Consider the following 24966-nt stretch of genomic DNA (forward strand, 5'->3'; position numbering starts at 1 on the left):
TTTTAATGTATATAGAAGTGGAAATGAAGTTTGAATAAGTTGCTGTGTTTGGAATTGTGAATAATGTCGCTGTGTTCTGATTTTAGAAGGTCAGCTTAGATAGCAATCTTGCATACGGGGTGCAAGTAGTTTAATATTTAGAAGAGTGTATGAGTAACCAATCTAGAAATTGATCCATTTAGCAAAAGTTACTCCGCGTATAGGTTTAAAATAAGGGCTGCGAGCCTGTCTCCGTGGTGGGCATTCGTTTTAACATATGAAGATTTAATTCAACACCTAAGGAAGAGTAATCGTCTCACGAAGACACCCCCTCACCCCGCTTTACAGTATTTGAGTGCTCTGTGGGACACTGAAGTTGTGTGTGTAGGCACCAACGAACACCACAGGGAAAGGTGGAGAGACGGAGAGTGGTGGGAAAAAGGAGTAGATCCCACCCAACTGCTAAACAGTGAATCACACACAGAAAACGTGGGAGCTATAACATGTGTAAGTGGGATTGATTGTATATCAGTGGACGCAACACACAGAGAAGGTTCCCCATTTCCAGAATATAGGGGATTTGTTGAGTGGCAAAAGATAATATTGGGACAGGACATTTTGTATGATAACCGACCAAAATACCCCGGACTCAGAGTAGAGAGAGTAGAGTGGGCAGATCATCATAGAAGGTGGTGTAGGGATACATACAAATACCCAGAGGTGAGTTGGTGAGCAAAGTGAAGTCGGAATTGGCTGGAGCTGGAGGATAGTTGGCACGAGGGAGTGCGTTTAAGATAAAGTAAACAGACCAAGGGCAAGGTCATGGGGGTCAAGCTGAGTAAACAATCTGAAGAATTGACACCCGCTGAGCTTATCATGCTGCGTCATCCCACACAAAAAAGGAAAATTCAAAAGTGTATGGGCAGATGGAACAGGATCACAGCAGGCCATAATAAGTGGCCCGTACAGGGAACCTTTGATCTAAAAAATTGTGACAATGTGGAAGAGGAGCTAAGACGTAAAGATAAAAGAAACGACCAAAAACATCAGAAGGAGAGACTGAAGAACGCGGAACAGAAGGATATTCTGCAGTACTTTAAAATGGAGGGTACACATAGACAGATGTTAATGCAGGAAGCATCAGCCCCTCCTCCCCCGTATGGAAAAGAACATGGAGGACAGTACCCACTAATGACTGGCGGAGTAGATGGTAAAGTAACAGGAACTTTAGTGGTAACAATGAAATCAGGAAAACAATCAGGTGGAAAAAGAAAGGTCCCCAAGGAAAAAAGGGAACTAAGGTATGATGAAGAAACAGAAGAGCAAGACAACAGGTCACTGAACTCAGACTCTAGTGATTCCGGGTCCAGTGAGGTGTTGAGATCAAGCAACCTGAGGGCAGGCATACACTCCAGTAAAGAGCCAGATCCAGAGCCAATACCGCGTGGCATGAGTCATGCTGCATCTGAGATGCTGCTGCCACTCGAAAGAGAGAGTTCAATAGGAGGAGCACACTCAAGAGGAGCCAGGGTCAGAGAGCCAGGAACATACCTGACACCCCAAGAGATACACCATAGGACCATTAGAAGGAGTAGTCTGCCAGAAGAGATGGCCTATAGGCAAATCCAGGAAGCAGGAGACAGACAACAAGAACAATTAGAAAAGACCAGAAGGGACCTGTTAATAGAATGGAGCCGTAGGGAACAGCAGAGGGTCAGAGAGGCTGCAAGCCTGACGAAGGAGGCGGAAAGATGCAGGACAGGACAAGAAAGGGTGGAACAAGACACGCGCCAGGTACAAAGGGAACAGTCACCCTACAGAGCCTGGGGGTCACCAGACATGAGATGTGCAGGGGAGTCGGCAAAAGAGACGGAAAGATTACGGAGAATGTTGGACGAGGTGGAGAGAGAAGTAGTGAATGAAATCCACAGAACACGTGAGTTAAACGAATCATTGCGGCAGGAAGAGCTCAACAAGGAACGTGAGCTCAACGAAGCACGTCGTATAGACGGATGGGATGATTGTAATAACAGAGAGGAATGCGAAATAGCGGAACACCAGTTTACAGTGGATGTAGAGTTAACGGAAGAAGCCACTGGTACAGGGGAAATGGACCTGAGGAGCGGGAAAATACCCTATGCGCGCAATCGGACCACAAGGAAAAGACCCTATGCACACAAAAGGCCCAAGAAAGCAACACTTTGTCCACTCAGGGGGGCAAACAAGAAAGCACCTGCAGCAGAATGCCAATCAGAGGATGAAACAGATGATGACGGGAGCCATGAACGTGTCATGGGTCCACTGCTGGTAAAAGGACCAGGTAACACAGAGAGGTATGTGCCATGGGGATTTATGGACATCACAGGATTAATAAACCGTCTTCCTGTACTAACAGAAGGAGCTGATAGATGGATAGCAGCATTTGAAGACAACACGGGCGGGATAAAACTGGCTGCCGGAGACATCAAAGCACTACTGATGAAGATCACGGGTCAACATGTGTCGGGAGAGATCTTTGTAGAAGCAGGGGTGGTAGGACTGACAAAGAGCCACAATTATGACCACACCCCTTTTAACGCTATTCGGGGACAGGTATGGAAAACCTTGAGAGACAAATATCCTTCTAAAATGGATCCTTCAAAATTAGAAAAGGAAAGCTTGAAGGATGAAGACAGCCCTCTACAGTTCCTGCATCAGTTCCAACGGAAATGGAAGACAGAGACAGGCAGTGAATGGAATGTAAATGAATCATCAAAAGCTCTGTTTAAGTTGTATGTAAAGAATGCCATGCCAAAGGAGATACAACATAAGCTGAATGGAGTTGTTGGACTGATGAAATTGGACTGGCCTGTGTTCACTGAACACCTCGTACACTACGTGGATGTCTACAGAAATGAGAAACGGGCTACTGAGGAGCAGAACAGAATGCTGGCTGGTAAGCTAACCCAGCTGCAGATAGGAGAACTGACGAAACAAAAGAAGGACCGTGAAAAGGTGAAAAACCAGGCGCCAGTGACGGTGGCTGCTCCTGAATTCAAGCCAGAGGGGACTACAGAAAAACAAACGGAAGTACAAGTGACACAAGCTCCAGTGTACACAACTACACTGGCCCCTGCCCAAGGACAGCAAATGATCCCCACTAACCCAGCAGGTTATCCTACAGGACAACAGCCTGTCCACACACCCATGCAGCAGGCCCCTCCAATTCATGTGCACCTTAATTCGGGAGGACAAGGCAACTATCCGCCGCCCGGAAGAGGGAGGCCAATGCAGAATATAGGACCACCCCAGCGTGGAAGATGGAGAGGACCTCCGCCAACACGATATCAACGAGGACCTGACCAGACGTTGCACGACCAACAGCAGACACAATACTCCCAAAATGGTCCACCAACACCGGTAGGTCGACAACAGCTACAGTGCTGGGGATGTGGAGTGACAGGACACGTACAGAGAGACTGTCCTACCAACCCATGGCCGGGAGCATCAAATCAGGGCCTGTGGATGGGACCTGCAGCTCAGTGGCAATAGGGGAGCCCAGAGGAACAAGAGGGGGAAGTGATAACGCCTGTACTCACGCAACAGCCACAAAGTGAACCTACCATAGACGTTATAATACAAAATCGGCAGCATAAATTTATGGTAGACACAGGTGCCACATACTCATGCATAGGCAGAGATGGAGCCGGACTTCCCCTTTCGGCATCGAAAATACGAACAGTTGGTTTCTCTGGGAAAACACAAATAATACCCCTGACTGAACCGGTTCCAATGAAAATAGGAGACAAAGTAGTATGTGCACCTATGCTATATTCAGCAGACACACCAATCAATTTACTAGGGCGTGATATACTGTGCCAGTTAAATGCCACAATAATGTGTTCACCTAATGGCATATACTTTGATGTCCCGAATAAAGTCAGCCCTCACACAAGCCCCATGATGTCCCAAGTGGCAACGACAGACTTTTCACAAAATACAGGCCAAAGGAAAGAAGCACGAGTGTTTTGGATCAGGCTAACCTCACCAGATGCGTTTCTGATACATGCATGGGAAACATGGAAGCCGCTGATAATCCATCAGTTTGAGAAGGCACGAGAGCCAAGTCTTCCTCTACATTGTACGATGCTGTATGACGGAGATCAAGACCACGATGACTATGAGACGTGCTGGTTTGAAGCAATGAATAACCATACGACAGTCCTCCAGTATGATGCCATCATTGTGGGACCCCAAGGAGCAGCTGCTGCGGTGATAGGCACGGAGGAGGTAAAAGAATGGTTCCAAGTACCGGAATCATCGCCACACATCACTTTGCTAATAGCAGAAAACTTTGAGTCACACGATTTAGGACCAATGATGAAGAAGGCACAACAGGTACAGGAATGGACACCTACAGACTGTAAAGCAATTTGCATTTCCTCTGACGGGCAGTTCCTCAAGATCAGCATAACAAAAGCAGACGAGGCCATAGCGGAAGAAGTGCAGTTACCCAGACATGATAGGAAACAGATGATGGTTGCAAAGGAGCATGAAGCTTTGTTGGAGCAAGTTCCGCCACAAGTATGGTCAGCACACAAGACAGATGTAGGTCTCGTAAAATCAGCGGAGCCCCTATATGTTCACATAAAACCAGAAGTTAGGTTACCGTGGCAAAAACAGTATCCTTTAAAACAAGAAGCTGTTGCAGGGATAAGGCCCATCATCTCAGGACTGGTAGAAGCAGGAGTTTTAGTGAAAACTAATAGTGCATGCAACACACCTATTTTTCCAATACGAAAGCCAAATGGAAATGACTATAGATTGGTGCATGATTTAAGGGCAGTTAATGCTGTTGTTGCAGAAGAAATACCTGTTGTTCCAGACCCACATACGTTACTGTCTAACATACCTCCAGGAACAAAGTGGTACACAGTGATTGATTTGTGCTCTGCCTTCTTCAGTGTTCCAGTTCATCCGCAGTCGCAGTTCCTATTTGCGTTTACCTATGAGGGGGAACAGTATACTTATACACGTCTCCCTCAGGGTTTTGTTCACTCCCCGTCAATATTTAACCGAGTTTTAGCGAATGATCTCAGCCATCTGGACATACAGTCTACCACCTTAATGTATGTGGATGACATTTTGATATGCTCTAGCAGCAAAGAACAGTGTGAAAAAGATTCACTCACAGTCCTAACAGTTTTAGCTGAAGGAGGACACAAAGTGAGCAAAAGTAAACTACAGTTTTGTCAAACATCTGTAGAATATTTGGGCAGACAGTTGAGTGAGGAAGGAAGGCACATTGCCCTTTCCCAGCTGATGGCCATAAGTCAAGCCCCTAAGCCTCAAACAGTAGGCCAGATGTTATCTTTCCTGGGAATGACAGGATATAGCAGACCATGGATATGTGACTATGCCATTAAAACAGCTCCATTAAGAGCTTTGATACGAGCAGCTGGACAAACCCCACAGTCAGCGCAGCTCCAATGGACTGAGGAAGCAGAAGGAGCGTTTCAACTCCTTAAAAAAGATATGCAGACTGCCCCAGTTTTAGCCAATCTCGACTATCGCAAGCCGTTTCACCTGTACGTAGCTGAAAGACAGGGACATGCATGTGCGGTATTGATGCAGGTGTCTCCTACCGGTAAGCAACCAATAGCGTACTATAGCACCAAATTAGATAGGGTAGAGGAAGGGCTGCCACCCTGCTACCAGGGATTAGCGGCGGCTGCATTTGCCTACAAAAAGGCGTCAGTGTTAACCATGGGACACCCTGTAATACTATATACGTCTCACCAACTGCATGCAATGCTTACTGGCCCACGTTTCGTAATAACCCAGGCTAGGCGAACAGGCTATGAGGTCCTGTTGTCAGGGTCAGAGCTAACAATACAGCGATGCACCACGATAAATCCAGCAACACGAATGGTTTTGCCTACTGAAGGGGAGCCTCATGACTGCCTTAAAGAAACAGATAGTTTTATGCAAGTACGCGACAACCTGTACAACCAGCCGATTCCGTCGGACATAGTTTTGTTTGTAGATGGATCTTGTGTACGAGGAGACACAGGAACAAAAGCTGGCTATGGCATAGTTCAGCTCAATTTGGACGACACATTTACCCAAATACAATCAGTGAGCCTCGACCAACCGTGTTCTGCACAATTGGCAGAGATTAAAGCTTTAACAGCAGCATGCAAACTGGCTTCGGGCAGACGTGCCACCATTTATACAGACAGTGCCTATGGATATGGCGTATGCCATATTAATGCCAGCATTTGGAAACAACGAGGATTTATTCGTGCAGATGGCACGCCGGTGGCGCATGGGCAAGCAGTGATAGAATTGATACAGGCCATGCAGCTTCCTACCCAATTGGCTATAGTCAAATGTGCAGCACATCAGCTGAATGATTCACCGGTGGCTAGAGGCAATAATCATGCAGATGCTGCAGCAAAAGCGGCAACGGGACAGGCCACTCAGGGTTCCATACTGTTTGAACAGGATTGTGCCCCTATAACCAACATGGCTTCATTGATACAGGCGCAAAACAGAGTTTCTGAAGCAGAACAAAGGTTATGGCTCCAAAGGGGGGCCATACGAACGGCCACTCCACACAATGGGTTATGGAGGAGTAGCCATGGGCATTTTGTGTTGCCTTTATCGTTATTGGTAATTGCAATCAAGACAGTACATGAACCTGACCACTGTTCCAGAGTTCAAGTGTTGAGAAAGTTGCAGGCTGTATGGTGGTCACCATACATGGCTGCAATGGTTGACAGAGAACTGTCCATATGCCAACATTGTCCAAAGTACAATGTTAGAAAAATGTTTACTCATCCATTGGCACATATTCCAGTGCCTGAAGGTCCGTTTAAACACCTGATGATGGATTTTGTGGACATGATTGACAGGGTACAGGGAAAAAGATACCTATTGGTGGTTGTGTGTCGATTTAGTAGGTGGGTTGAAGCTTGTGCGACAGCTAGAAATGACCATAAAGTAGTAGCTAAGTTTTTGTGCATGGAGGTCTTCCCCAGGTTTGGAATACCAGACACTATCTCATCAGATAGTGGACCACATTTTATCTCGCGGGTAATCAAAGAGATGTTCAATAGATTGGGCATCAAACAGAAATTTGGCTGTGTCTACCATCCGCAATCACAAGGCTCGGTGGAACGAGCAAATGGAGTTTTGAAAACTAAAATTGCTAAGATTGCTGCCGATAGCAACCATAAGCTCACGTGGGTGGATGCTTTACCAATTGCTTTAATGGCCATGCGCTCCCAAACTAACCGACTAACACATCTGACTCCCCATGAAATGCTTACAGGTCGCCCGATGCCCCTTCCACAACACAGAGGGCCGACGGAGGGGCCCCCATTGCAGCAGCTGGAACGAGAGCTGGGCGATTATCTGAAAGCTTTGTCTCAAATTCACAGGCTTGTGTTTCAACAGGTGAAAGAGGCCAACAGCAAAGACGACACACACATCCCAGTAGATGTCCGTGACATCCAGATGGGAGACCAAGTGTATATACGGGTTTTTAGACGTCAGTGGAACGAGCCTCGTAGAGACGGGCCTTTTAAAGTGGTGCTCACCACGCCCACTGCTTTGAAAGTTGAAGGTAAGCCATTTTGGTTCCATCGCAACCACTGCACCCGCCATCGACCGCCTGACCCGCCTGGTCACTTTCCTGACCAACTAGGCACCACTGACTCACGGCAGCATGCTGAAGGGGACGCGCAACGCGGCCCCCAGACCACGCCCGCTAACACTAGCCCTGCCCATAGTAGCTCAAGTGACTCAAGCTCCTCTCACGCACAGCGACGGTCGGCCAGACTGCGGGCTCACCGTGAACAAAGTAGTTCGAGCGGTTCTACTAGTAGCTCTGGCTCGACTGATGGACAGGTGTCGCCTGATCCTGCAGCAAGGGAAGTGCCTACAGGCAGCGGTGAAAGAGCAGTTGAGGACCATGCTGTGTCACGTACTGATGACGCTCCTGATGTGCAAGCAGGGCCATCAGGAATTCAGACGTCTGCCGGGTCGCCGCTATCCGCCTCACCCGCAGGGGAGGTGGACCCACCGACTCCAGACTACCCGCCAACGCCGGGCCACGATTGGTCTGATTCAAATTAGTTGGTTTGCCCTTATAGTGCTAACCTTGGGAGGGTTAGCAAGGGGGGAAGTTATATTAACCAACACACACCAATCAAACACTCAGCACCCACTAGATGGATGTGCCATGGCCATGATTACGTTAGCAACTAACAAGGGCATAGTGGATAAAGGGGTAGTCACACCAACAGTGTATATAAAAGCGGACATTTATGAACATGTGTTGGCAATAGCCTATGCCACAGCCGAACCAGTAGGGAAGGAATGGCTGGGTTATCCGCTCAACGCAGAATGCCGGGGAGAAGGGATGGTGATCATTCAGGTAAAATGCACAAACATCGCATGCCAACATCAGGAAACAGGACAGGAAATGACAATAGGGGAAGCAAGAGATAAAATACAATTAGCAAACAAACGACACAAGAGGGATCTGGAAAAACTACGATCTACACAATGGAGTAGTAACATGTTTCAGACATGGCTTAGATTCTCAGCTGAGGAAATGGCTGCAGCCAAGAAAGAGAAACGGGAATGCATCGCCTGCTATAATGCGAAAAAGAATTCCACAGTTCAAAATACTGCCAGGAAGCGCAATAGGAAGCTGCCCATATTTTAACGAGGGCAGGTGTTTCGCTCAGTGTGCAATGCATATGGCAGGGAAAACAAAGGGATGGAGCAAAGATGATGAAATTTGCCCACACCGGCTCCAATATACAGGATATGATGTTACCACGGTAATTCCCCCAGTAGTTCACAAACCAGATGGATTGATTTTTCCTTTCTGCATAGTAAGAGGGAGAGAATTAGAAAACGTCGTTAATACAACAACAAGGGCAATGACAGATGCAGCAGGACTAATACAATGCGGCATGGAAACATGGTATCCGATAATAGAGACAGGGAACACCACAACTACCACCAAGTCATGTACCACCAGGCCAAAAGCCCGCATTCAATGCAAGCAGGTGATACCCAATGGAGGTCGTGTAACTTACGAACAGAACTCCTCCTACATGGCTCAATACCGCCTGGCAGATTTTGGACAGGGTACAGAGCCACTAGGGGATATCTTCTGGATATGTGAGCACAATACTACACTATTGTCTAAATTACCACCCAATTGGACAGGTATGTGTGCACCATTAATGTTAACAGGTCAGCTATCTCTAATAACGCAACAAGACACTCTGGACCACCCCAGAAATAGGAGAGATACCGAGGACTTCAATGACAAAACCTATATGGACAGCAGTCAGGAGCACGGCTGGGACTGGAAAAGTACGGATGAAGTATACATTAGTTGGGACCAAGTCCCATACGGGATCCCTGAAGAACACACTGCTATAGGAACGGAATGGGTAAAAAGTGGACGAGCAGTAGGATCAGTTCCATTTGTAGGACCCATCAACAATGCCCAGTACATAGCACGGAATAGCCGATGGGTGAATTACCTATGGTATAATCAACAGAGATTTATCAACTTCACCATAGTAGGGATAGGTCTGATAAGAGAACAACTGCATGTTACATCCATTATGACCCTACAGAACAGATTTATCCTGGAAGCAAGAATGGCTGCAGACCAAGGCGTTTGTGATGTTATCGGAGAAGAATGTTGTACCCTGATCCCGTTACATACAGGACCAAAAGGCAATTTGACGCGGGTCCTGTCAGAAATGAAACGCATGCGACATGAACACGTTAAAAATTCTAATTGGAATACACAGTTGAAAGGCTTCTGGGATTGGCTGGGAAAATTGGGATGGCTGAAATGGCTAAAGACAATTGGAATAGCGCTAGGAGGAATAGTGCTGGTAGTACTAGTTGTAATTGGGTGTGTTATACCATTGCTGCGCGTCCTAATCCTCCGCATGATCACAGGAGTAACGGGACAATTTCCAGTTATCCAGATACAGGTAGACGCCGATCAGGTAGAACACATACACATGACAGGGTATGAGCCCACTGAACTGATGACAGGGGGTGTGCCCGATGAAAAATGCTACGCTTAAAGTGAATCACCATCCACTCTCCCAAACGGTATGTAGAAAAGTAGATAAAGTAGTTTTAGAAATATAGCAGTGTATAATTATATAAGCTGTACATAGTAATTGTAAATATTTTCATCACAGACGGTGCCCCAAAAATGGCGGAAGCATTCTATGCCAGCCAGCAGGCACCTCCAGATATGGACCCAGGGCAGAGTCACAGCCCAACTGGACCAAACAACACACCTATATATACAGAAACACCACACCCAGAGATAGATAGATATAGTTCACTTAGGCAACCAGGCCAAGACGGAGTGAGTCCGTGGCAGGAGGAGCAGCATGATTTTCCCATCCAGGTGCTGGAGAACCCCAGGAGAGTCCAGTACCTGATGCCCCCACCAGTGACACCATCGATGGGACCTCCTCCGAATCCATGGTCATCGCCCATCATGGAACCGGAACAACGCTTCAGCCCAGAAAGCCCTGAGGACCCAGACGATCAAAGCCTCTCACCAAGTCCAGGACAATCGAGCAGAGGCATCCCGCTGATACCCACTCAGAATCTACGCACCGCAAGGGTAACGCCCGAGGTCCGACAACATCCTGCCGCACCTCCACCTCCCGACGCCACCCCTCAACTTCCCAACTTCATGCCTCAACTACCAGATTTCACGATTGACGATCTCAGACACATAACTAGGTTTGTGCCACGCCCACTTAGCCTGCTTTCCACTCCGGGTGACCTCCGGGAGGACATTTTGAGTATGAGTAAAGATGTGTTCACCCAGCTGCAAGCAGGCCTGTCTGACAGAGCACGAAGGTTATTATGCGCCACCAGAAGGGCTCTATACGCTCGTCGAAAGAGTCAGCGGGTGAGACAACTAGAAGCTGATAATCTGCGTCTGAGGCAGGTCGAACGGCAGAGTCATGTATTACAAGAACAGGCGAACCATCTGCAAGACGAGAATGACCTGATGCAGTATACAGTATCACAACTACGCCGTGCCAATGCTTTACTGATCCACTTCTGTCAAGGGCGGCTGCGAGGTCAGACAGCAGCTCTCAGTGGACTGGAAGCCCAAATGAGGGGAAACACGATGGGAGGTGTTCCACCGCCGGCACGGGAGCAGGGCCAAGATTGGAGACGTGGACGAACATAAAGCCAATGGCAGATCAAGACATATTGAATGAAGCTGTACAGGCCGTTTTTGGCAATGACCAATTAGAGGAAGAAGACATGGTACTAGAAGACGATAATATACCCCACGAAGTAATGTACATAAACAGATGGGAGCAATGGAAAATGCTACGTGACCAAAATGTTTTAGCTGGAAGAACTGTAGGAGGATGGGACTATGGTGATTTTTTGACTCCCAAAATCCAGTTCATAAACGAGCATACAGACATTGAATCCCTGGCCCCTGGACCCAAGGTAATTAACACCCTGGTAGGAACAGTGTCAACCCTTATCGATGTAAAGACTGAATGGCATGCGCCATGGATGACAGCATCAGATCCCGTCACGCCACATCTATCCTGGGAAACGTTACCCAGCATCGAGCAAAAGCAAAAAGATGTCAGGGCAAGGCACCTACACGAACTGTTTCAACAGATATTAGAGCAGGGTGACATGCAGTATTGGGATGAAGGGTTTGGAGTGTTAACCGGATATGAGCGAAGGCAGCCTATCACAGCGGTTCATCCACAATTGTTTGTACAGAAGTTGACATACCATGTATTTGTGATATATTACTTGTTTTTGTGGAAACACCTGTATCCAGACCAGAGCAGAAGCCCTTTTACGGTGTACCCAGGGTCTAACGACACCAGATATCTGCTGGCTGCCTACAGCAAGAAAGTTGTGACAAACATTCTGGACGGAGGTCACAGAATCATTTGGTCTGACACAACACACAAAATGCGTCAGTGGCTGCATTTAATATCCCTCAAAGATAAAAGGGTGACAGACGTCATCCGGCCACATGGCCTCATGCGTCGTCTCTGTGCCAACGGAGAAGGGCTAGCGCCGTACAATGGGGAGTTCATCCGGAGAGCGGTGGAGTTCTATGATGCCGTAGAGGCAGAAAAGGCGGCGGAGTAGATAGAAACTTACAGTCAATGGCGAAGGTAAAGATAAATGTATGATCAAGACTGTAATAATAATAATAAAACTTTAAAAGGACTCAGTCCTACTGATAGTTGCCAGGGTTGTTTTACCTTGTGTATCAAAGGCATTATCTTCTTACAGGATGTGTTTAAGCTACAACTCAGGCATGAAAGTAATAGGAGATTGACCTGTGGTGAGAAGGGAGTAGGGACAGGCTGGGAGGAACCCCATATTATGGCTGCCCCAAGGCAGATATATTTTTTGTACTATGTTAAAACAAAAAGAAAATCCTTCTATAAACAAATCCTAAAGAGGCAGTGCTCCTCACAAGTCGCACCGAAAGGATTACTCCTTTCCGAACGCCCCACAGAGTCAACTGGTCAACAGTGGACATGGGATGATGCTTTTGGAATGGGTAAAGCTCCATATATACCTGCATATATATATATATATATATCGGTAGCAGTAGGTCACTAATCATAGAGCGCATGAGCACTTATGTTACCCAGATATATCATTGTGTTATTTTGTCATATGTTGCTCACATATACCATTGCGGTTACTTATGTCACTTCTGTTTATTTTTTTTATGACTGGTTTGTTTTTGTTATGAGAAATGTGTACAATGACTGCTGGCTGGCCACCTGGAGAGGGTTTTACCTTGGCCAGATGTAATGGGAGGATGTTTCCCTCTCCATGTCGCTAGATTCAGCTGGAGGGCCAGACAAGGACGATCACTGCGTAGCCTCACATGGATTTAGTCCAGGAGAATAAGGGATGACAGTCGGTTGTGTTTTGCAGCTGAGTTGTCATCTGCTGCAGTGAACCTCATTGTCAGGAATTAGAAGAATCGGAAGGTGTTTGTTTTCTTTATTATTCACATTGTATGTATTTTAGACTAGTCACTGTCACATTGCATGTATTTTAAGGTTTATCACCATCACTTTGCATGATTGCAGAAGGTATTTCCCATTTATCATTCATTGGGTGGTCCTTTCAGGACCAAAGGGGGGAATGTTGAGAATATTTGCTCTGAGCACAGTACATGCACCTGGTGGGGCAGCACTGAGACACAAGCCAGAGCAACCCCGGGGTTTTCCTCTCACTTGTTTCATTTGTACCTTGCTGCAAATAAACATTTTACTTGGATCTGAAGACTGGTTTCCTCAACTGCTTTTAGACTATAGCTGAAGACAAGTTTTTTACTAGCCAGAACCTTTGAAGACTGATTAGAAGTGAACTATTGACGTACTATTGCCACGTCACATCCTTCACTATTTCCTTAACATTTTTGATCTTATCTCCTTTAGCAAAAATAGCGACTCCGGCTCGTCCATTTACACCGTTGTTTGCCCACACTTTTCCAGCCCATGTATCCCTCAGATAGCTTCTCCACTCCCTTGTCCACTTAGTCTCTTGTACACAGAGGATGTCAAAAGTATCCACCCTTAAAACATCTCGCATCTTGTTAATACATCTTAAGCCGTTTGTGTTTTGCGATAGTATTTTTAACATTGTAAATACATAGAGATAAATCAGGCCCATCATCTTTATGCTACAGTTCACGTCTTACTTTTTCCTCTTTTTGATCCCCTTGTCTTCAGCATCCATTGCAGTCTTCTCTTCCCCAGCTCCTGGCTGTTTCCGAGGTCCATATCAGACTCCGAGTTCCCCGACTCTTGAGACCCCGTCAAGCATATCTCTGAGTCTGATTCTGGGGGCCGCTGAAGTTGAACAATTTTCACCTTCCTCTCCTTTCTCTCCGATGTATTCACACTCTGCCCCTCTGCTGCGTCTCCATGTCCCGGCACCTCAGCTGTCGATCCTCTCACCTCCATTCCTTGCTCTCCGTCCGACTCCAGTATGTCTCTTCCTTTCTCCGCTTGCCCCTCCGCACGATCCTTCTCGGTCTCCTCCCTCTCAGAGATATTCTCTCTCGATTCTTCCTGCTCCTCACGTTGCTTTCCTCCCGTCCCTGGAGCATGATCAACGTCCTCACAAACACATCTGCTGCTCTCCTTTTTGCAGCTCTGGCATTTGTTCCCTCTGCCCATGCACTCCCTTGCATAGTGCCCCTGCTCTCCACATTTTCTACAAAGGAAATCTGGACAGTCCCTCAGGATATGACCAGTCTGTATGCACTGTCTGCACACTTTCACCTGTTTGTCGTGCAAAACTCTGAAGAACTCTGCTCCAAAAGCCGTCTCAAACTTGGTCGAATATGGAAGTGATTGGACCGTCTCCGTGAATTTAACTTTCACGTATCTTGTTGATTTTCCCACAAGTGTCTTGTATTGCCTGGATCAGCTCCATTGCGGTCACTTTATCTTCTCCAATCAGCTCCAGGGCGAGCGTTAAATTTTGCTGAAACTCTTCAGCTTTATCCTTAATAATCCGTATCTCTTCCTCTCTGATGATTTCTCTCTCCTGCCCTCTTCCTCCTTCCGCATTTTCGGCTACGTCAGGAGCTGTCACCGCACGTGTGTCCTCCATTTCTCCCGTCATATTCTGACCGTCCACGGTCCTGTACGCCCGGTAGTCTTTCACCATCGGCTCGCTTGCCTCGGCCGTCCGGTCCGGGCCCGGTGCAGCGACTCTGGCTCCCTTTCCTCTGGTTCTCACCATACTTGGAGCACAGTATAAACTATTTTCCATCAGGAAAACACAAACCAAACAAACAAATAACTTAAAGTGTCCCCCAGACAGTCAAAACTGCTGGGGGTGGCTCCAAAAACCGAGCTATCAAAGAAACGGAAAATCTGGGCTTAAAGAAACGCCACAGTTCAAACTCAAAATCAAAATTGCCGCACAGGATCAGTCAAAATACACGCACGCCTGGAGCTCACACACACCTCCTCTTACTTCCGTGTTCAGAGTGGTATGGCCGTAAACAAGAAGAGCAGCCACACAGAGGCTCTTTATAGGTGAGACAGACCCAGTTCAAGTCACCGTGTACACATGACTACACTCAAGTTCATGTATATCACAATTTACATGATGCCTTCATCAGAAGAACACTAACATTTCAAATAAGATAAGACACAACTTTATTCTCCCGAGGGAAATTGCATGTTGACAGAGGGAGTGAAACATGAGGGAGGAGGACCAGGTGAGGCCTGCTGCTCAGAGGGCCAAAATGCTTACGGCACCGGGTATTCCCAGGCGGTCTCCCATCCAAGTACTAACCTGGCCGGACGCTGATTAGCTTCCGAGATCAGACGAGATCGGGCGTGTTCAGAGTGGTATGGCCGTAAACGAGGAGAGCAGCCACACAGAGGCTCTTTATAGGTGAGACAGACCCAGTTCAAGTCACCGTGTACACATGACTACACTCAAGTTCATGTATATCACAATTTACATGATGCCTTCATCAGAAACACACGTTTCTGGATAATGAAGTCTTACCTAATGAAACTGATAATCATCACATAGAACATTAAGAGGGACAACTAACATCTCTGACGCTCACTTTCATCATCATCATCATCATCATCATCATCATCATCATCATCATCATCATCGTCACACAGTGGCTCGTGTACTTCACTTCTCATGTGCATTCAATCTTCTCATATTATGCCCATGTGCAATACTCATGTTCTGAATGTATGCTTTCATATAAGATAAGATAAGATACAACTTTATTCTCCCGAGGGAACTTGCGTGTTCACAGAGGGAGTGAAACATGAGGGAGGAGGACCAGGTGAGGCCTGCTGCTCAGAGGGCCAAAATGCTTACGGCACCGGGTATTCCCAGGCGGTCGCCCATCCAAGTACTAACCTGGCCCGACGCTGCTTAGCTTCCAAGATCAGACGAGATCAGGCGTGTTCAGAGTGGTATGGCCGTAAACGAGGAGAGCAGCCACACAGAGGCTCTTTATAGGTGAGACAGACCCAGTTCAAGTCACCGTGTACACATGACTACACTCAAGTTCATGTATATCACAATTTACATGATGCCTTCATCAGAAACACACATTTCTGGATAATGAAGTCTTACCTAATGAAACTGATAATCATCACATAGAACATAAAGAGGGACCACTAACATCTCTGACGCTCACTTTCATCATCATCATCATCATCATCATCATCATCATTGTCACACAGTGGCTCGTGTACTTCACTTCTCATGTGCATTCAATCTTCTCATATTATGACCATGTGCAATACTCATTTTCTGAATGTATGCTTTCATATAAGATAAGATAAGATACAACTTTATTCTCCCGAGGGAACTTGCGTATTAGCAGAGGGAGTGAAACATGAGAGAAGAGGACCAGGTGAGGCCTGCTGCTCAGAGGGCCAAAATGCTTACGGCACCGGGTATTCCCAGGCGGTCTCCCATCCAAGTACTAACCTGGCCCGACACTGCTTAGCTTCAGAGATCAGACGAGATCGGGCGTGTTCAGAGTGGTATGGCCGTAAACGAGGAGAGCAGCCACACAGAGGCTCTTTATAGGTGAGACAGACCCAGTTCAAGTCACCGTGTACACATGACTACACTCAAGTTCATGTATATCACAATTTACATGATGCCTTCATCAGAAACACACATTTCTGGATAATGAAGTCTTACCTAATGAAACTGATAATCATTACATAGAACATACAGAGGGACCACTTACATCTCTGACGCTCACTTTCATCATCATCATCATCATCATCATCATCATCATCATCATCGTCACACAGTGGCTCGTGTACTTCACTTCTCATGTGCATTCAATCTTCTCATATTATGCCCATGGGCAATACTCATTTTCTGAATGTTTTCTTTCATATAAGATAAGATAGGATACAACTTTATTCTCCTGAGGGAAATTGCGTGTTCACAGAGGGAGTGAAACATGAGGGAGGAGGACCAGGTGAGGCCTGCTGCTCAGAGGGCCAAAATGCTTACTGCACCGGGTATTCCCAGGCGGTCTCCCATCCAAGTACTAACCTGGTCCAACGCTGCTTAGCTTCTGAGATCAGACGAGATCGGGCGTGTTCAGAGTGGTATGGCCGTAAAATAGGTGAGCAGCCACACAGAGGCTCTTTATAGGTGAGACAGACCCAGTTCAAGTCACCGTGTACACATGACTACACTCAAGTTCATGTATATCACAATTTACATGATGCCTTCATCAGAAACACACATTTCTGGATAATGAAGTCTTACCTAATGAAACTGATAATCATTACATAGAACATACAGAGGGACCACTTACATCTCTGACGCTCACTTTCATCATCATCATCATCATCATCATCATCATCATCATCATCGTCACACAGTGGCTCGTGTACTTCACTTCTCATGTGCATTCAATCTTCTCATATTATGCCCATGGGCAATACTCATTTTCTGAATGTTTTCTTTCATATAAGATAAGATAGGATACAACTTTATTCTCCTGAGGGAAATTGCGTGTTCACAGAGGGAGTGAAACATGAGGGAGGAGGACCAGGTGAGGCCTGCTGCTCAGAGGGCCAAAATGCTTACTGCACCGGGTATTCCCAGGCGGTCTCCCATCCAAGTACCAACTTGGCCCGACGCTGCTTAGCTTCCGAGATCAGACAAGATCGGGCGTGTTCAGAGTGGTATGGCCGTAAACGAAGAGAGCAGCCACACAGAGGCTCTTCATAGGTGAGACGGACCCAGTTCAAGTCACCGTGTACACATGACTACACTCAAGTTCATGTATATCACAATTTACATGATGCCTTCATCAGAAACACACATTTCTGGATAATGAAGTCTTACCTAATGAAACTGATAATCATCATATAGAACATAAAGAGGGACCACTAACATCTCTGACGCTCACTTTCATCATCATCATCATCGTCATCATCATCATCGTCACGCAGTGGCTCGTGTACTTCACTTCTCATGTGCATTCAATCTTCTCATATTATGACCATGTGCAATACTCATTTTCTGAATGTATGCTTTCATATAAGATAAGATAAAATACAACTTTATTCTCCCGAGGGAAATTGCGTGTTTACAGAGGGAGTGAAACATGAGGGAGGAGGACCCGGTGAGGCCTGCTGCTCAGAGGGCCAAAATGCTTACGGCACCGGGTATTCCCAGGCGGTCTCCCATCCAAGTACAAACCTGGTCCAACGCTGCTTAGCTTCTGAGATCAGACGAGATCGGGCGTGTTCAGAGTGGTATGGCCGTAAAATAGGAGAGCAGCCACACAGAGGCTCTTTATAGGTGAGACAGACCAAGTTCAAGTCACCGTGTACACATGACTACACTCAAGTTCGTGTATATCACAATTTACATGATGCCTTCATCAGAAGAACACTAACATTTCAGATAAGATAAGATACAACTTTATTCTCCCGAGGGAAATTGCGTGTTGACAGAGGGAGTGAAACATGAGGGAGGAGGATTAGGTGAGGCCTGCTGCTCAGAGGGCCAAAATGCTTACGGTGACGTGGCAATAGTACGTCAATAGTTCACTTCTAATCAGTCTTCAAGGTTCTGGCTAGTAAAAAACTTGTCTTCAGCTATAGTCTAAAAGCAGTTGAGGAAACCAGTCTTCAGATCCAAGTAAAATGTTTATTTGCAGCAAGGTACAAATGAAACAAGTGAGAGGAAAACCCCGGGGTTGCTCTGGCTTGTGTCTCCTTGTCTTCTCCTTATATACTATTCTGGACCTGGGTTTTCCACGCCCCAGGCCCTTCCCCTTTATCCTAAATTTATAGGTACTTGCCACTATTATGATTACTCGTTTGATCTTAATCGTGTAAAGCAGTCTTGCAAACCCTAAAAACAGCCTTCCTTCCCCTTGGCCCTGATTCGCTTTTCTTGGGACTCTTCCTATTGGTTGGTCTGGGGCTGAGTTTGCTAGTAATCTTCCCATCGCAGTGTTACTGTGTGCCTACTGGGGTGTGACAGCACAACCTCGAGCTATCCGTCAGCACCCATTCATTCTCACACAACAGGTGCAGCAGGCGTCTACATGACATCAGGCCGGGTGTTCTCAACACATGTAGTTACAACTTCACCCTCTCAGTGCTACCCCACCAGGTGCATGCACTGTGCTCAGAGCAATTATTCTCAACATTCCCCCCTTTGGTCCTGAAAGGACCACCCAATGAATGATAAATGGGAAATACCTTCTGCAATCATGCAAAGTGATGGTGATAAACCTTAAAATACATGCAATGTGACAGTGACTAGTCTAAAATACATACAATGTGAATAATAAAGAAATCAAACACCCTCTGATTCTTCTAATTCCTGACAATGAGGTTCACTGCAGCAGATGACAACTCAGCTGCAAAACACAACCGACTGTCATCCCTTATCCTCCTGGACTAAATCCATGTGAGACTACGCAGTGATCCTCCTTGTCTGGCCTTCCAGCTGAATCTAGCGACATGGAGAGGGAAACATCCTCCCATTACATCTGGCCAAGGTAAAACCCTCTCCAGGTGGCCAGCTAGCAGTCATTGTACACATTTCTCATAACAAAAACAAACCAGTCATAAAGAAATAAACAGAAGTAACATAAGTAACCGCAATGGTATATGTGAGCAACATATGACAAAATAACACAATGATATATCTGGGTAACATAAGTGCTCATGCGCTCTATGATTAGTGACCTACTGCTACCGATATATATATATATATATGCAGGTATATATGGAGCTTTACCCATTCCAAAAAGCATCATCCCATATCCACTGTTGACCAGTTGACTCTGTGGGGCGTTCGGAAAGGAGTAATCCTTTCGGTGCGACTTGTGAGGAGCACTGCCTCTTTAGGATTTGTTTATAGAAGGATTTTCTTTTTGTTTTAACATAGTACAAAAAATATATCTGCCTTGGGGCAGCCATAATATGGGGTTCCTCCCAGCCTGCTCCTACTCCCCTCTCACCACAGGTCAATCTCCTATTACTTTCATGCCTGGGTTGTAGCTTAAACACATCCTGTAAGAGGATAATGCCTTTGATTAACAAAGTAAAACAACTCTGGCGACTATCAGTAGGACTGAGTCCTTTTAAAGTCTTAGTATTATAACAATCTTGATCATACATTCATCTCCATCTCCGCCATTGACTGTAAGTTTCTATCTACTCCGCCGCCTTTTCTGCCTCTACGGCATCATAGAACTCCACCGCTCTCCGGATGAACTCCCCATTGTACGGCGCTAGCCCTTCTCCGTTGGCACAGAGCCGACGCATGGGGCCATGTGGCCTAATGACCTCTGTCACCCTTTTATCTTTGAGGGATATTAAATGCAGCCACTGACGCATTTCGTGTGTTGTGTCAGACCAAATGATTCTGTGACCTCCGTCCAGAATGTTTGTCACAACTTTCTTGCTGTAGGCAGCCAGCAGATATCGGGTGTCGTTAGACCCTGGGTACACCGTAAAGGGCTTCTGCTCTGATCTGGATACAGGTGTTTCCACAAAAACAAGTAATATATCACAAATACATGGTATGTCAACTTCTGTACAAACAATTGTGGATGAACCGCTGTGATAGGCTGCCTTCGCTCATATCCGGTTAACACTCCAAACCCTTCATCCCAATACTGCATGTCACCCTGCTCCAATATCTGTTGAAACAGTTCGTGCAGGTGCCTTGCCCTGACATCTTTTTGTTTTTGCTCGATGCTGGGTAACGTTTCCCAGGATAGATGTGGCGTGACGGGATCTGATGCTGTTATCCATGGCGCATGCCATTCAGTCTTTACATCAGTAAGGGTTGACACTGTTCCTACCAGGGTGTTAATTACCTTGGGTCCAGGGGCCAGGGATGCAATGTCTGTATGCTCGTTTATGAACTGGATTTTGGGAGTCAAAAAATCACCATAGTCCCATCCTCCTACAGTTCTTCCAGCTAAAACATTTTGGTCACGTAGCATTTTCCATTGCTCCCATCTGCTTATGTACATTACTTCGTAGGGTATATTATCGTCTTCTATTACCATGTCTTCTTCTTCTAATTGGTCATTGCCAAAAACGGCCTGTACAGCTTCATTCAGTATGTCTTAATCTGCCATTGGCTTTATGTTCGTCCACGTCTCCAATCTTGGCCCTGCTCCCGTGCCGGTGGTGGAACACCTCCCATTGTGTTTCCCCTCATTTGGACTTCCAGTCCACTGAGAGCTGCTGTCTGACCTCGCAGCCGCCCTTGACAGAAATGGATCAGTAAAGCATTGGCACGGCGCAGTTGTGATACTGTATACTGCATCAGGTCATTCTCGTCTTGCAGATGGTTCGCTTGTTCTTGTAATACATGGCTCTGCCTCTCTATCTGCCTTAGACGCAGATTGTCAGCTTCTAGTTGTCTAACCCGCTGACTTTTCCGACGAGCGTATAGAGCCCTTCTGGTGGCGCACAATAATCTTCGTGCTCTGTCAGACAGGCCTGCTTGCAGCTGGGTGAACACATCTTTACTCATACTCAAAATGTCCTCCCGGAGGTCACCTGGAGTGGTAAGCAGGCTGAGCGGGCGTGACACAAACCTAGTTATGTGTCTGAGATCGTCAATCGTGAAATCCGGTAGTTGAGGCGTGAAGTTGGGAAGTTGAGGGGTGGCGTCGGGAGATGGAGGTGCGGCAGGATGTTGTCGGACCTCAGGCGTTACCCTTGCGGTGCGTAGATTCTGAGTGGGTATCAGCGGGATGCCTCTGCTCGATTGTCCTGGACTTGGTGAGAGGCCTTGATCGTCTGGGTCCTCAGGGCTCTCTGGGCTGAAGCGTTGTTCCGGTTCCATGATGGGCGATGACCATGGATTCGGAGGAGGTCCCATCGATGGTGTCACTGGCGGGGGCATCAGGTACTGGACTCTCCTGGGGTTCTCCAGCACCTGGATGGGAAAATCATGCTGCTCCTCCTGCCACGGACTCACTCCGTCTTTGCCTGGTTGCCTAAGTGAACTATATCTATCTATCTCTGGGTGTGGTGTTCCTGTATATATTGGTGTGTTGTTTGGTCCATTTGGCCTGTGGCTCTGCCCTGGGTCCATATCTGGAGGTGCCTGCTGGCTGGCATAGAATGCCTCCGCCATTTTTGGGGCACCGTCTGTGATGAAAATATTTACAATTACTATGTACAGTTTATATAATTATACACTGCTATATTTCTAAAACTACTTTTATCTACTTTTCTACATACCGTTTGGGAGAGTGGATGGTGATTCACTGTAAGCGTAGCATTTTTCATCGGGCACACCCCCTGCCATCAGTTCAGTGGGCTCATACCCTGTCATGTGTATGTGTTCTACCTGATCGGCGTCTACCTGTATCTGGATTACTGGAAATTGTCCCGTTACTCCTTTAATCATGCGGAGGATTAGGACGCGCAGCAATGGTATAACACACCCAATTATAACTAGTACTATCAGCACTATTCCTCCTAATGCTATTCCAATTGTCTTTAGCCATTTCAGCCATCCCAATTTTCCCAGCCAATCCCAGAAACCTTTCAACTGTGTATTCCAATTAGAATTTTTAACGTGTTCATGTCGCATGCGTTTCATTTCTGACAGGACCCGCGTCAAATTGCCTTTTGGTCCTGTATGTAACGGGATCAGGGTACAACATTCTTCTCCGATAACATCACAAACGCCTTGGTCTGCAGCCATTCTTGCTTCCAGGATAAATCTGTTCTGTAGGGTCATAATGGATGTAGCATGCAGTTGTTCTCTTATCAGACCTATCCCTACTATAGTGAAGTTGATAAATCTCTGTTGATTATACCATAGGTAATTCACCCATCGGCTATTCCGTGCTATGTACTGGGCATTGTTGATGGGTCCTACAAATGGAACTGATCCTACTGCTCGTCCACTTTTTACCCATTCTGTTCCTATAGCAGTGTGTTCTTCAGGGATCCCGTATGGGACTTGGTCCCAACTAATGTACACTTCATCTGTATTTTTCCAATCCCAGCCATGCTCCTGACTGTCGTCCATATAGGTTTTGCCATTGGAGTTCTCGGTATCTCTCCTATTTCTGGGGTGGTCCAGAGTGTCTTGTTGCGTTATTAGAGATAGCTGACCTGTTAACATTAATGGTGCACACATACCTGTCCAATTGGGTGGTAATTTAGACAATAGTGTAGTATTGTGCTCACATATCCAGAAGATATCTCCTAGTGGCTCTGTACCCTGTCCAAAATCTGCCAGGCGGTATTGAGCCATGTAGGAGGAGTTCTGTTCGTAAGTTACACGACCTCCATTGGGTATCACCTGCTTGCATTGAATGCGGGCTTTTGGCCTGGTGGTACATGACTTGGTGGTAGTTGTGGTGTTCCCTGTCTCTATTATTGGATACCATGTTTCCATGCCGCATTGTATCAGTCCTGCTGCATCTGTCATTGCCCCTGTTTTTGCATTAGCGACGTTTTCTAGTTCTCTCCCTCTTACTATGCAGAAAGGAAAAATCAATCCATCTGGTTTGTGAACTACTGGGGGAATTACCGTGGTAACATCATATCCTGTATATTGGAGCCGGTGTGGGCAAATTTCATCATCTTTGCTCCATCCCTTTGTTTTCCCTGCCATATGCATTGCACACTGAGCGAAACACCTGCCCTCGTTAAAATATGGGCAGCTTCCTATTGCGCTTCCCGGCAGTATTTTGAACTGTGGAATTCTTTTCGCATTATAGCAGGCAATGCATTCCCGTTTCTCTTTCTTGGCTGCAGCCATTTCCTCCGCTGAGAATCTAAGCCATGTCTGAAACATGTTACTACTCCATTGTGTAGATCGTAGTTTTTCCAGATCCCTCTTGTGTCGTTTGTTTGCTAATTGTATTTTATCTCTTGCTTCCCCTATTGTCATTTCCTGTCCTGTTCCCTGATGTTGGCATGCGATGTTTGTGCATTTTACCTGAATGATCACCATCCCTTCTCCCCGGCATTCTGCGTTGAGCGGATAACCCAGCCATTCCTTCCCTACTGGTTCGGCTGTGGCATAGGCTATTGCCAACACATGTTCATAGATGTCCGCTTTTATATACACTGTTGGTGTGACTACCCCTTTATCCACTATGCCCTTGTTAGTTGCTAACGTAATCATGGCCATGGCACATCCATCTAGTGGGTGCTGAGTGTTTGATTGGTGTGTGTTGGTTAATATAACTTCCCCCCTTGCTAACCCTCCCAAGGTTAGCACTATAAGGGCAAACCAACTAATCTGAATCAGACCAATCGTGGCCCGGCGTTGGCGGGTAGTCTGGAGTCGGTGGGCCCACCTCCCCTGTGGGTGAGGCGGGTGGCGGCGACCCGGCAGACGTCTGAATTCCTGATGGCCCTGCTTGCACATCAGGAGCGTCATCAGTACGTGACACAGCATGGTCCTCAACTGCTCTTTCACCGCTGCCTGTAGGCACTTCCCCTGTTGCAGGATCAGGCGACACCTGTCCATCAGTCGAGCCAGAACTACTAGTAGAACCGCTCGAACTACTTTGTTGACGGTGAGCCCGTAGTCTGGCCGACCGTCGCTGTGCGTGAGAGGAGCTTGAGTCTCTTGAGCTACTATGGGCAGGGCTAGTGTTAGCGGGCGTGGTCTGGGGGCCGCGTTGCGCGTCCCCTTCAGCATGCTGCCGTGAGTCAGTGGTGCCTAGTTGGTCAGGAAAGTGACCAGGCGGGTCAGGCGGTCGATGGCGGGTGCAGTGGTTGCGATGGAACCAAAATGGCTTACCTTCAACTTTCAAAGCAGTGGGCGTAGTGAGCACCACTTTAAAAGGCCCGTCTCTACGAGGCTCGTTCCACTGACGTCTAAAAACCCGTATATACACTTGGTCTCCCACCTGGATGTCACGGACAT

General features: G+C 46.7%; 5 non-coding genes and 1 pseudogene across 5 annotated transcripts; all 6 read right to left on the bottom strand.

Moving 5' to 3' along the window:
* Positions 1-15314: 15314 nt before the first annotated feature.
* LOC143005551 (5S ribosomal RNA) lies at positions 15315-15433 on the bottom strand. The gene has a single exon (XR_012964056.1). It is a non-coding gene; the product is annotated as a 5S ribosomal RNA (ribosomal RNA).
* Positions 15434-15908: 475 nt separating this feature from the next.
* Positions 15909-16027, bottom strand: LOC143005544 (5S ribosomal RNA). The gene has a single exon (XR_012964050.1). It is a non-coding gene; the product is annotated as a 5S ribosomal RNA (ribosomal RNA).
* A 460-nt stretch (positions 16028-16487) lies between these two features.
* On the bottom strand, positions 16488-16606 carry LOC143005539 (5S ribosomal RNA). Its single transcript, XR_012964045.1, has one exon. It is a non-coding gene; the product is annotated as a 5S ribosomal RNA (ribosomal RNA).
* A 466-nt stretch (positions 16607-17072) lies between these two features.
* LOC143005562 (5S ribosomal RNA) lies at positions 17073-17191 on the bottom strand. The gene has a single exon (XR_012964066.1). It is a non-coding gene; the product is annotated as a 5S ribosomal RNA (ribosomal RNA).
* A 466-nt stretch (positions 17192-17657) lies between these two features.
* On the bottom strand, positions 17658-17776 carry LOC143005569 (5S ribosomal RNA; annotated as a pseudogene).
* Positions 17777-18233: 457 nt separating this feature from the next.
* LOC143005553 (5S ribosomal RNA) lies at positions 18234-18352 on the bottom strand. The gene has a single exon (XR_012964058.1). It is a non-coding gene; the product is annotated as a 5S ribosomal RNA (ribosomal RNA).
* Between the last annotated feature and the right edge of the window lie 6614 nt (positions 18353-24966).

This window comes from Genypterus blacodes, unplaced genomic scaffold (genome assembly GCF_046128005.1).
Source record: "Genypterus blacodes isolate CSIRO-AG114 ecotype Tasmania unplaced genomic scaffold, CSIRO-AGI_Gbla_v1 ptg000070l_1, whole genome shotgun sequence".
Lineage (NCBI taxonomy): Eukaryota > Metazoa > Chordata > Actinopteri > Ophidiiformes > Ophidiidae > Genypterus > Genypterus blacodes.